General features: G+C 35.8%; 1 non-coding gene across 1 annotated transcript; it reads left to right on the top strand.

Moving 5' to 3' along the window:
* Positions 1 to 14,562: 14,562 nt before the first annotated feature.
* LOC121211987 (small nucleolar RNA R71) lies at positions 14,563 to 14,666 on the top strand. The gene has a single exon (XR_005907200.1). It is a non-coding gene; the product is annotated as a small nucleolar RNA R71 (small nucleolar RNA).
* Positions 14,667 to 14,932: the final 266 nt, after the last annotated feature.

Below are 14,932 nucleotides of genomic sequence, written 5' to 3'. Positions count from 1 at the left end.
CTCGCACTCATAGTGCTCGGTTAAAGGAATTCGCACACACACAGTGCCTCTAATTATTCACATACATAGCGCTCTTATTCGTTAATACACATTGATATGACTTAACCAAGTCTATAAACATCATGTATGTACACTTTTAAACATATCATCTCATTTAAATTTGAATTTGTATAGTAATGAGCACTTAAACTTTGCTCAAATTACCGGCACGAAGCCTACTAGGCACGAAGGCCCGAATACACGTCACCAGCATGATTACTCTTCGAGGTTTAGCACGGATATATTATTAGCACGAATGCTCCTCGAGAGTTAGCCCAGATATATCACTAGCACGAATGCTCTCGGGGCTTAGCCCGGATATATCACTCTCAATTCTCATGTACATATACACATATAGCAATACACATTAGTATATCATTTACATTACTTGAATGCAAACACAACATGCTTATCGACCATTCAACTTCCAGTTCCATAGCCACATACAAAAATCACATTTATAGTCATAACACTCTTTCAAAATTGCATCACTTATACCCCTATAATTCAATCCAAATCAAAATTCAAATACGAGTACATGATACGTACCTGATCAACTTAATAATTTAGGCATATCTAAGTGAAGTTATATCGCAAATTCTCATAGTCAGAAGCTTGCTACAGCTCGATCGGGATCAAGATTCATTGCAATACAGCAAACACATTTTAATAGCCAAAAATCATCACACTATCATTTTATCACTTTATGGCATGTATAAATAGACTCACGCGTGCTACGTTAGTCCAGAATCGACTAAACCGTAGCTCTGATACCAATAAAATTGTAACACCCCGTACCCGAGACCGTTTCCGGAGTCGGACACGACGGGTTCACAGACTAAATTCGCTTACTATCGCAGTCCATTTTAAAATTATCCAGGCAGTTGGCTAACTGCGACACTGTCACCTCAAAAATCGTATCTTGAGTTTCACAACTCGAAAATAAGTTTCATAATTTTTCCCTGAAACTAGACTCATATGCCCATCTACATATTTTTTCTAGAATTTTTGGTTGGGCCAATTAGTACAGTTTATTAGTCAAAGTCTCCCATGTTACAGGGATCGACTACACTGACCTTTGCGCATTACGACTTGGATATCTCCCTGCACAGAGCTTAAATATTGATGCCGTTTGTTTCTATAGAAACTAGACTCAGAGAGGAATCTATACATATATGGCATGACTCCTAATTATCTCTGGTTAATTTATAATGAATTTCCAAAGTCGGAACAGGGAATCCAGAAACCGTTCTGGCCCTGTCTCACAAGAACCTGAATATCTCTTAACATACTGTCCATATGATCGTTTCGTTACTTTCCTATGAAAATAGATTCATCAAGGTTCGTTTACATAATTTATTCATTATTTAATTCCAATCCTACTATTTTTAGTGATTTTCCAAATCTACAACACTGCTACTGCCAGCATCTGCCTTTAAGGTAGACTTTACCTATTTCATAGTTTCCATGATTCAACTAGCCCTTTTAGCATAAATAGCACAAATTATGATAGTGATTAACCATTCCATACCAAATGATTATAACATTATTCTCAAACATATATAAGCCATTTTCGCATGGCTATATACATTAACCAAAATATTCTTCCGCCACTAGTCTATTTTATACATGCCATAAGATAATCCAAAACATAACAGTACCAAACAGTGGATAGTGATAGTGTGACTAGTTGCTGACGATCCCGAGCCTGTAGCTTCGCAATGAGATCTATAAAACAGAGGAAACAGAGTAAACGGAGTAAGCATTACAATGCTTAGTAAGTTTTAAGCAGTGTCAACAGATAACAATCAAATTATAACATAGTTGTTCGTATTTTTATTTCACTCTTCCTTCGGGCATACCATCCCTTTACCGAATATGCACATCTCATCATATACAATAGGCAGATAAACTTTCACATAAAAGTGAGCTCATGTGACATAGATATATCGTATGATTTCACATCACCTCTCACACTGATCCGATGTCACATAATCATAGGAATAGTCTCATAGATTGCTCTCGTATGCATCACATAACTACCTTATGATTTAGTGCAAATCAAGCTCACATATAAACTTGGAGTACATACCTGTTTAACCTTTCGCATTGAATATATTTATAAGCAATTCTTATTACGAAGTCTTACCCGGACATAATCTCCACACGAAGTTATCGGGTCTTACCCGGACAAAATTCTCACACGTAGTCATCGGGTCTTTAGAGCTCGGATATAGTACGAGCACAAAGCTTACGGACATTAATCAGTGATAATATTCTCGCATAAAGCCTGCGGGGTTTTAACCCGGATATAGTACTGACAGAAATGCCCTTCGGGACTTATCACATTTATGCACTTTCACATCCATCACGTTGGCCACTCGGCCCTATCACATATATACACTTTCACATTCATCACATCGGCCATTAGGCCTTATCACATATATACACTTTCACATTCATCACATCGGCCATTAGGCCTTATTACAGATATACACTTTCACATTCATCACATCGGCTATTAGGCCTTATCAAATATATACACTTTCACATTCATCACATCGGCTATTAGGCCTTATCACACATATACACTTTCACATTCATCACATCGGCTATTAGGCCTTATCACACATATACACTTTCACATTCATCACATCGGCCATTAGGCCTTATCACATATATATACACTTTCACATTCATCACATCGGCCATTAGGCCTTATCACATATATACACTTTCACATTCATCACATGGCTATTAGGCCTTATCACATATATACACTTTCACATTCATCACATCGGCCATTAGGCCTTATCACATATATACACTTTCACATTCATCACATCGGCTATTAGGCCTTATCACATATATACACTGTCTTGGCTGAATCTACATCTATCATTTTCCAATATCACAATTTAGAATTCACGTATGGGTTTAATCAATAGCTTATGAGCAACTAGAACAAGTTTATCAAGGTTTACAACACAATCTCAAATTCAGCACAAGCTGTTATTCCTGAGCAATAGTCACTAAATCATTTATAACTGGAGCTACAAAACTCCAAATCACTTTCCGTTAATTTTTCCTGAATATAGACTCGTATATCTTCCATCCATAAAATTTTCAGAATTTTAGGTTTGGCCAATCAATACCAGATTTTTCTTAAAGTTTCCCCTGTTTCACTGTTTGACTAATCTGACCACTCTTCACTACGAATCAGATTTCTCATTTTACAGAATTCAAAATGTGTTGTATTTGATTTCATTTGAAACTAGACTCATTAAGGAGTCTAAGCATATAAATTTTATCTTATAACCATTTTTGTACAATTTATAATGATTTTCTAAAAACGGAACAGAGGATTATAGTGTCATTCTGCACTGTCTCACACAATTTTAAATATCTCATTATCGGAAATAAATTTTCTTACAGGTTTCTTTTATAAGAAACTAGACTCATTAAGCTTTAATTTCATAATTTATTCAGCCTCCCATTCAGCTCCAACAATTTATGGTGATTTTCTAAATTCATGTTACTGCTGCTGTCCTGAGCAGGTTTATCACAATTTTACTCTTCTGACATATCCTTTTAGCACTTCATAATATCATATCCATTTGGCAACATATCATATCAATAACTTACCTATACTTCATAATAGCCATTAGGCTATATGCATAAAAATTTACAATAGAGTTATGATTCTTTTAATATGTGCTTAACATATCATACTCAATCACATTATAGGCTTTAATACTTAAAACTTACCTCGATCGCTAATGTACGTCAATTCCGACTATTCGACCAATTTCCCTTTTTGCACGATCCGACTTTGTTTCCAGAAGCTCTTGATGCTCAATCAACAATTTTTAACTTCAAATTTGCAAACAGCAATGTCATCACTTTACATAACAGAAATTAAATTTCATTACTTAAACTATCTACGACAATCACCTTCCGAGCACCTTAATTTTCTTTAAGCTAAACCACCTCATAGTATACATATACACATTCGGCTAATTATAAAACAAATCAGCACTCATAACCAAATCATTGACTAAAATCACATTCGGTAGTATGCTTTTAAATAATTTCAATATTTATTAACATCTAAAACTAATTTGCTTGGGGTGCCATGAATTATTCAAATCGGCCGAATATCATTGAATCTCTAAAATCATGCTTATAACCACTTGGCCGAGTTTCACATTTCAAAGCCACATATATATATTATTCAAAGTATTTAACAACACTTAAAAATCCAAAACCATAAAACTCAATTCATATAACACCAAACTCAATGCTAAATCACCCTAGGCACATTCGGCACTAGCACAAGCACACACACATTTAACTTTTCTAAAATTCAACTTTAACAAGCTTCCTATGCTTCCATGATAAAAACCGAATGCTCATCTTACCACCAACATGCATATTTAATTATCTCAAGCCTCTCTTAATCAATTTTATTCATAATAGCATGAACTCAACAATCCATTACTCATACAAAACAACATAACCGAAAACCTTACTCATTCCAAAAATTCAAATCTCAACTTGGTCACAAAAATAACTTGATATCTCACCAACACAACATCAACACCAAGCAAGAATGATGCATCCATGGCCGAGTGTCATTTCCATCACATAGCAAGATTTAGACCATGGGCTAGGTAGAACTCAAGCTAACAACTAAAACATGCATGCATCTCATGGAACATCATCTAACATACCTTAGCCTAGTTACATGCATGGCCGAACCTCTTCAATCTTTCTTCTTCCTTCCTCCTTAAAATTTTCGGCCAAGGATGAACACTTTATTTTAGACAATAAATATCATGTTCAAATAATTTGGTTACTCGGTTTAGCGGTCTCGAAACCGCTTTCCGACTAGGGTCAAATTAGGGGTGTCACAGTTAAGTTATAAATTTTTAATACTCATGAGTACTATAGCCGAACATAAATTTACTTAATGACTTGAACAAATACCGTGTGGATGTTTGAAATGAATGAATTTGAGGTTTGTTCATATTAGGGATTCGGCTTTGTGCATAACTTTTAAGAGTTTGATTTTGAATAATTTGAATATTGGAATGTAAGTAATGTTATGCATAGGTTAAATTTTTGTATTCGGCTTTTGTAGTATATATGTATGATTAATCCATTTTTTTCTTTTCTTTTGCAAATGATATATATAGGGGGATAAATATTAAGACTATTGTTGACTTGTGTTTAGTGATATTCGGCCAAGGACTAAATGTGCTTGCTTATTCAGTTTAAGTAAAGTAAATGTGATTGGTGGATATGATTAGGTTGTGGCTTATTATAGACTTGTTTTGATTGTATAAATTAGCTTATAAATTGGTTTGGAAATAATAAATAATGAGCATGCTTTGTGGCCGTAAGGATTATATGATAGTGTGTCATGATATTAACTTAGCTAGTCGAATGGATGAGGAATGAATTTGATATATATATAGGTAACATTGATGAGTTATTTAGCATATGGGTTTTGTATATTGGTTCGGCAACTAAGCTAGAAAAATAATTTTCGGTAACATGGTATCTATGCACATATATATATAAGGTATCTTAAGTATATTTGTCCATTTGATAAGGTTGACTAATAGTTCAAGTAAGGATTACTCCATTCGATATGTACATGAATTGAAGTAATAGGTTCGGTAATCAGCTTATGGCAAACGGGTAATATCATATGTCCGATTATAAGTTAAATACTCGATAGTTGTGGTTCATTGGATATAATGTTTGAATATTGTTTTGAAAAAAATTGATATTTGTATTTAGTAAAGTTGAATAAGTCATTAAATAAATCTATTTGTTTTAATTAAGCTCAAGAGCAAAGAGGTCTAAATCAGATAAGGGAAAGGAAAAAGCAGTCGAGTAGCCTATCCGCAACTGTTCAAAATATCCGAGGTAAGTTTTGAGTAGTTTCCTTTAATATATAATTGATGCTGGTTTATAAGAGTATAATAGGTGAATTTAAATTCAGTTAGCACTTGTACAAAGTTGTTTAATAAACAATGCGTGTATATGACTTTGAGGTCGATGGTAACTTTGAGTTTAAGCTTGAATGGCGAAATGATTGTGTGATATTAGGTATAATTTTTGAGTTGAAATGTTAATGATGATGTGCCTATTGAACTTATATCCGAATGTATTAAATGATTACTAAGTGATAGGTTGATTGAGATGTGTTAAATATATAACTAAGTATGCATGGTATTGGAAAAATATCCGGACTTGAAGTCCGTAGGCTTTATGCTGGAAATATATCCGGACTTAAAGTCCACAGGCTTTATGCTGGAAATATATCCGGACTTAAAGCCCGCAGGCTAAGTGCTGGAAAAATATCCGGGCTAAGTCCTGAAGGCATTCGTGCTGGTATTATATCCGGGCTAAGTCCTGAAGGCATTCGTGCTGGTATTATATCCGGGCTAAGTTCCGAAGGCATTCGTGCTGGTGCTATATCCGGGCTAAGTCCCGAAGGCATTCGTGCTGGCGTTATATCCGGGCTAAGTCCTGAAGGCATTCGTGCTGGTATTATATCTGGGCTTAAAGTCCCGCATGCTTTGTGGTGGTTATTTGATTTTGGTTTTAAATCTAGCAGACTTAATGCCGATGATTGGAGTAAGATTATGATTTCGAATGTTTGTAGTAAACTACCATTGAATATGTTCAATACATTAAGTCGGTCAGGTATGTATTATATACTTTTATATGTTAGATTGATCAGAATTGAATCATGAATGCAAAATGAGAAGTATATGTGACAATCTCATATGTGTATGTGTGTATTCGGTTATGGTGAAAGGTTATATGAGATTGATTTGGTGATATACATGTTAAATAATATGAATCCAAAGAATGGGTAATAAATCTGCTTGGGACAGCAGCAGTAACGTGATTTCGGAAAATCACCATAAATTGTGGAAGTTGAGTTAGAGGTTGAATAAATTATGTCATGAAATCTTAATGAGTCTAGTTTTTATAAAAGAAACCGTGTAAGCAAAAGAGTTGCCAATAATGAGATATTTGAAGTGGCGTGGAATAGAGTCAAAATGACTTCGAGGTCCCCTGTTCTGTTTTCAGAAAATCATTATAAATGGTACAAAAATGGTTATAAGATAAAATTTATATTCTTAGACTCCCTAATGAGTCTAGTTTCAAATGAAATAAACGATAACATATTTTGAATTCTTTATAATGAGAAATTTGATTCGTAGTGAAGAGTGGTCAGATTAGTCAAATAGTGAAACAGGGGAAACTTCAATAAAAACCTGGTATTGATTGGTCAAACCAAAAATTCTAAAAATTTGATGGATGGAAGATATATGAGTCTATTTTTAGGAAAAATTAACGGCACTTGATTTGGCTTTTCTTAGCTCCAGTTATAAATAACTTAGTGACTATTGGTCAGGAAGACAACTTGTAGTGAATTTGTGATTTTGTTGCAAACATGGTTAAAACTTGTTAATGAGATGCTTTTCGAGTTCTTATGATCTTATTTGAAATTTCAATATTTGGTTTTAATTGAGTTCAGATTCAAGTGAGGTGAATTTGCTAAATATGCATTATGTTCATGGATACTTAGCCAAAATGGCAATTATCTAGGAATGATTTCTTGAAAATTTGAATAATCGATCTATAAGTAAATTAATTGTTTGCATTGCTTAAAACTTACTAAGCATTGAAGCTTATTCCGTGTTCTCTTTTCCATTTCTTATAGGTATATACTTTAGCTCGAGTTGGAAGGGCCGGAGATATCATCACACTATCTAGTCATTATGTGAGTTGAGAAGATTGTATATCATCATGGTTTAAGGCATGTATAGGATAGACTATAGGTAGAATGATATTTTGACTTTGTATACATTATAGCCATGCGAAGATGGCTTGCTCATTTTGTTTAGAGAAGCCTTATAATTGAACTAATGTGGTGAAATGTTTTAGTTATAACTTGATAGTAGTTAATTTGTTATTAGATATTCGGTTATGTTTTGATAGTGAGTCATTTTAGAAATTTATAAGAGCTCTTATGGAAAATCAATGAGACATGTTTGCATTGTTGATAATTTATGTCTGGTAAGTATCTTTGACCTTATAGAAGTTTTGTTTACTCAAGTAATACCTCATAACCTTATTCTGGCAACGGATATAGGTTAGGAGTGTTACATGGTAATAAAGCGTGCTGCGATCCCCCTGACCACGAACCTACAGTCGATGTTACTCAATGATTACTCAAGTATACTTATCGAATACTTTACCAAAAGCCGAAGTCTCACCTTAACCTTACCTGAAATCCCAAGCCTTATTAGCTTTTGCTTGATCACTAATCACGATTACTTCCCAGATCTGCATTAACCTTTATCGTTAAAAACATAATGGGTGACTTGTATCCAACATATGTCACCCTTTCGCATTAAAGCTTATTCGGCCAACCCTTACCAAAGTGAAGAACACTTACCAAAGTTTCAACACTTAGGGAGCAAATTGGCAGATATCCAAAAGACTGAGGTTCGATACTAATCCTACCAAAATCAATTCAGAAGAAGTGAGGGACGGGAGTAATCGATACTTAGCAAAATTGACTGAAAGAACAAAACACTTACACTAGAATTTGCCGAAGTAGAAGGAGTAGTGGCGGCACAGAGGATATTCGGCTTTTGAGGTTTGTATGATGGAAAAGGTTATTTGTCACAAAGAAAAAGAGCAGTAGAAACCATTTACAACCAATGGTGAATCAAAATAATAGTATTTAGTAGGGGAAAGAATTGAAAATCGGCACAAGTAAAGAAGGAAGAACAAGGGATTTTCGGCTTTTAATCTTTGGAGAAAAAGGCATTTTCTGGCGACAAGGTGAGGGAGAATTCCATATTAGCCTGGCAACCTCACATTCGGCATCTATATATAAGCTCTAACCGATTTTCCTATCCCCTAATCCCCAATTTGGCTCCACCTCTTTACACTTCTCATATCCTTATTTTTCTCTATGATAACCCCTTAATCGCCTCTTCAAATTTCTCCTATTATCTCTCCCTATAGAGTTCACATTCAACGCCACCACTGACCATCTCTTAAGTAAAAATAAATCCTTCTTTTGAGCAAGGAGAGATTCGAACCCCAAACCCTTGCCCTGCATGTAACGCCACTTGCCACTCCACCACAAGGCTTTCTTGTGTCCAATTCTTCCTTCATTTATGTAAAAGCCAATCTGCTTGCCAACAAGGTTTTTTTAATAATTAAACCATAATTTCCTTCACCTATAAGTTCGAACTCAAACCTTAACCAAGACATACTATCACATAATTAACACTTGACTAGGAATGTTAAGCACAATTTTTATCGAAACCAAAAAAAAAAGAAAGTTCGAGATTTCGGGATTTTTGGGGCATTGCAAGAAACCAAATTTTAAAAATACTTCAATTAAGTCTCTATACTTAATGAAAGTTCGAAATTGTGTTGCAATTTAAAACTTGGATCAAAATTGACCCTTTTATTTGCAAAACCAAAAATTTTATTTTATTTAAGGAATAATTTCTCAGGAAATTATGTTAAAATCAATTCCCAGGAAAGATTGGAGAGGTCACAAGCGGTCCTGCTTAAGTTCCAATCTCCTAGATAGAAGTTATTTAAACATACTAATCCCGAAAATATACCATAAATCTCTTATTAAAAAGTAAAATAATAAAATTCAAACATCTGATAAAATGAACAAAATTTGATTCCATTCAGTCTTATCTCCCTGGTAATGTTTCAGATGCTGAGCCTTAACTTGAAAATTACCTCACTTACCTTGGAGTTCAACAACTCCGTATGGATGGACGTGATGAATTGTAAATGGACTAGACCAACGTGATTTTAATTTACCTGGAAAGACCTTAATTTGGAATTAAATAACAAGACTTGCTGACTTGCTTCAAATTCTCAAACTTGAATGTGCTTGTCATGCTATTTCTAAGTCTCTCATTGAGTAATTTGGCATTTTCATACGAGAACATTCGAAATTCCTCTAGCTCATTGAGTTGGAACATCCATTTCTCTTTAGCAAGCTTCGGATCAAAGTTGAGTTGTCTTAGGGCCTAGCAAGCTTTGTGCTCTAACTCCAGGGGTAGATGACAGGCTTTCTCAAAGACCAACCTGTAGGGTGACATCCCTAAAGGTGTCTTGTATGCTGTTCTGTAAGCCCATAAAGCATCATCTAGTCTTTTGGACCAATCTCGTCTGTTCGGGCAAACTACCTTCTCAAGTATGCCTTTGATCTTCTTGTTGGCCAATTAAGCTTGCCCATTCGTTTGCAGATGGTAATTTGTAGTGACCTTGTGTTCCACTCCATGTTTATCTAATAACCATTTCAACCACTTGTTCACAAAATGGGACCCTTCATCGTTGATAATAGCTTTTGGGGTTCCAAACCTTGTGAACACGTGTTTCTGCAAAAACTTAATTACAACCTTAGCATCATTTTTTAGATAAGCTTCAGCCTCGTCCCACTTAGACACATAGTCCACTACTACTAATATGTACTTGTGACCAAAAGATGGTAGAAAAGGACCAAGAAAGTCAATACTCCATACATCAAACAATTCTACCTCAATGATATTTGTTCGAGGCATCTCATTTCTGTTGGTGGCATTTCCAACCCTTTGACATTGATCATAACTCTTTATGTAAACATATGCATCCTTGAATAGTGTTGGCCAAAAGCATCCGGCTTGTAATACTTTGGCCGTAGTACGAGTACCTCCGAAGTGTCCCCCACTTGGAGCTGAGTGACAATGGTATACAATCTTTTGTACTTCATCTTCTACCATGGATCTCCTAATCATTTGATTTGCGCGCTTTTTAAACAAGTATGGTTCTTCGCAAAAATAGTACTTCACATCGTAAAGGAACTTTTTCCTTTGATGATATGTCTTATCAATTGGCATCAAACCACAAGCTAAATAATTAGCAATACCAACAAACCAAAGGGTATTATGGACATGATTTACCTTCAGTATGTGTTTATTCAAAAACGTCTCTCGAATTGGTATAAGAGGAGAGTTCTCTTCTGGCGGCTTCAATCTAAACAAGTGATCTGCTACTTGATTTTCCACTCACTTTCGATCTTGAATTTCTAAATCGAAATCTTGAAGTAGAAGTATCCATAGGATCAACCTCAACTTAGCATCTTTCTTAGAAAGTAAGTACTTAATTGCCGAGTGGTCCGTATAGACAGTCACTTTGGTACCTACAAGATAAGATCGAAACTTGTTGAAAGCAAACAAAATAGCAAGTAACTCTTTTTCTATTACCATATAATTCAGTTGAACTCCTGTCAGAGTTTGACTTGCATAGTAGATGCGATGAAAAACTTTGTTCCTTTGCTGGCCCATGACAACTCCTATCGCGAAGTCACTTGCGTCACGTATCAATTCGAATGGAAAATCCCAGTCTGGTGTGACGATTATGGGAGCCCTAATGAATTGACTCTTCAAATCTTTGAAAGCATTTAAGCATTCCTCATTAAATTTGAATGTCGAGTCCTTCTCCAATAATTTACATAAGGGTTTAGCAATTTTGGAGAAGTCCTTGATAAATCTTCGATAAAAACTGGCATGGCCCAAAAAACTCCTAACACTCTTTACAGATGTTGAAGATGGGAGTTTTTCTATAACATCTACCTTTTCTTTATCAACCTCTATTCCATGTCTTGTTATCCGATGCCCTAGAACAATACCTTCTTGTACCATGAAATGCAACTTTTCTCAGTTGAGTACTAGCTTTGTTTCTTTGCATCGCCTTAGTACCTTCACTAGATTGGCTAAGCAATCATCATAAGTATCTCCAAATACTGAAAAATCATCCATAAAAACTTCCAAATACTTCTCAACCATGTCAGTAAAAATAGACATCATACATATTTGAAATGTAGTAAGTGCATTACATACACCAAATGGCATGCATTTAAATGCAAATGTACCGTGCGGCCAGGTGATGTTGTCTTGTGTTAATCTTCTGGTGCTACTATAATTTGATTATACCCTAAGTATCCATCAAAAAAACAGTAGTAGTCTCGCCCCACGGGTGTATCTAGCATCTGGTCCAAAAACGATAAAGGAAAGTGATCTTTCCTAGTCGCCTTGTTCAGCTTCTGGTAATCGATACAAGTTCTCCAATCCATAACCGTTCTAGTCAGTATCAACTCGTTATTCTCATTTTCAATGACCCTGATACCTCCTTTCTTTGGCACACACTGGACCGAACTTGCCCATGAACTATCTGAGATGGGGTAAATTATACCCGCATCTAACCACTAGATGGTTTCTTTTTTTACTACGATCTTCATGATGGGGTTCAGTCTTCATTGTCCATCAATCGTCCCTTTTTTGCCATCTTCCAGGATAATCTTGTGCATGCGTACAGATGGACTAATTTCACAAATATCGACTATGGTCCATCCAATATCCTTCTTGAATTATTTCAATACGAGGATGAGTTTCTCTTCTTTCTCACTAGTTAATTTTGCAGAAACAATCACAAGCAGAGTAGAAGCATTACCTAAATAAACATATTTCAAATGTGAAGGTAATACCTTGAGTTCTAATTTTGGTGGCTCCTCGATTGACACTTTTGGTTGGGCATAATCCCTTTTCTCTAATTCCAAAGATTCAGAATGGGATTTCGGATTAAATCCCTTTTGATTAGATTCTAACAACGCTAAGTATTCATCCTCCTCTTCATCATTTGGAGGATCTGATGTCAAAATTTGTTCCAATGGATCCTCAACATAGTTGAGCTCCTTCTTCACTATTAAATCCTCTAAATTGGATACTGTAGAACAATCATCAATTGTGTCAGGAAATCGTATAGACTTAAAAACGTTAAATGTTACCTGATCATCCTAAACACGCATAGTACTCTTGCCCTTCTGCACATCAATAAGGTCCTTTTGGTTGCTAAGAATTGTCTTCCTAAGATAATTGGTACTTCTTTTTCTGCTTCAAAGTCTAGGATAACAAAATCAACAAGGAAGATAAATTTATCTACACATGCCAATACATCTCAATTTTTCCTTCTGGATGTGTTAATGATCAATCTGCTAATTGAAGTTTAACCGTAGTTGGTCTAACATCATCTATCCCCAACTTCCTAAATATTGACATAGGCATCAAGTTAATACTCGCACCTAACTCACATAATGCCTTACCACAATATGTTTCTCCAATGTTTCAAGGTATGGTAAAACATCCAGGATCCTTCAAATTTTGGGGTAGTTTGTCTTGAAGATATGGACTGCATTCCTTCGTCAGAGCTACCATCTTAAAATCTTCAAGTCTTCATTTTCTAGATAGGATATCCTTCATGAATTTGACGTAGTTCAGCATTTGTTCAAGTGCTTTATCCAACAGGATGTTGATATGAAGTTGCTTGAGTACGTCTAGGAACTTCTTGAATTGAATCTCCTGCTTCTGCTTTTAAAGTCTTTGAGGGTAGAGTAGTGGTGGTTTCTTTACTGAAACTGGTTGATTCATTTTCTGCGGCAATTCTGCATCTAACAGAGTCGTTAGTTGATTAGAATTAGCTGGTTCTAAAATTACCTCGTCGGGTTTTGCAGATTCTAGTTCTTGTGAAACTGGAAGTTCAACACTCGGTTGAACTTCCTCTGAATCTTGAATGTCAACTTGCTCCTTTTCAACTTCAATGGTGTTGGGCTCTACTGTTTTTCCACTCCTTAATGTCAATGCTTTACAATGCTCTTTCCCCGGATTCCTTAGATTCTCCGTATCACTAGGTAAAGCACTTGGTGGTCTATTCTTGAGTTTAGTTGCAAGATGGCCTATTTGGTTTTCTAGGTTTTTAAATGTAGCTGCTTGGCTTTGGATTAAAGCATCATTTTTGGCCATGTATGCCTTCAACATATTTTCTAAGCTATTGGATGGTTCTGCTTGGGTTGGTTTATGAACTTGTTGGGGAAAACTAGGTAACTGGGTTGGTCTACGTTGGGCGTAAGTGTTACTGGTTCCAGCCCCTTGGTTACTCCAGGAAAAATTAAGGTGATTTTGCCACGATAGATTATAAAAATTGGATTGCAGTCCTTGCCTTCCTCGATTTTAGTTCTGGTTACTATGTAGTACATGGATTCTGGATTTGATGGACATTCTTCGAACAAATGTCCTTCCCCACATAGACGTAGGCTATACTTTCAAATTGGGTTGGTGGCTATGCTGTAAAACTGTTAGACGCATTAGTAGTAAGGTTTTTAACATTGAGGATATTGATGATACCTGAGATGCGAGTGAAGTAAGAGCGTCTACTTCATGTATTCCAGCAACTCGACTTCCTGACGCTGCTCGATTGGTTGGCCATTGGTAATTGTTGCTGGCAATCCTCCAAATGATTTCATAAGCCTCGTTATAAGACTTAGAAAGGAGAGCACCATTAGCAGAAGTGTCCACTACCATCTTTGTGTGAGAATTGTGACCACTATAAAGTGTCTCAAGTTGGACGCAATGTGAGATTCCATTATGAGGGCACTTTCAGAATAACTCGTATCTTTCCCATGCCTCATACAAGGATTCATCATTCATTTGTTGGAAGGCAGTGATCTCATTCGTCAACTTAGCACTCTTGCTAGGAGGGAAATACCTCATAAGGAATCTTTCTGCTAACTCTTCCCATGTGGAGATTGAGTTTAGTGGCAATGAGTTCAACTGAGCTCGATCTTTGTCCCCTAGTGGATATGGGAACAATTTCAATCGTAATGCATCTTCGAGTACTTCGACTATTTTAAAAGAATCACTCACCTCCATAAATAGTCTTAAATGTAGGTGAGGATCTTCGATAGGCATTCCACTGAATTGGCCCACTGTCTAAAGCATCTGGAACA

Source organism: Gossypium hirsutum, chromosome A12 (genome assembly GCF_007990345.1).
Source record: "Gossypium hirsutum isolate 1008001.06 chromosome A12, Gossypium_hirsutum_v2.1, whole genome shotgun sequence".
Classification (NCBI taxonomy): domain Eukaryota; kingdom Viridiplantae; phylum Streptophyta; class Magnoliopsida; order Malvales; family Malvaceae; genus Gossypium; species Gossypium hirsutum.
Note: the sequence above shows the minus strand (reverse complement) of the source record. Positions and strands in the feature narration are given on the sequence as shown.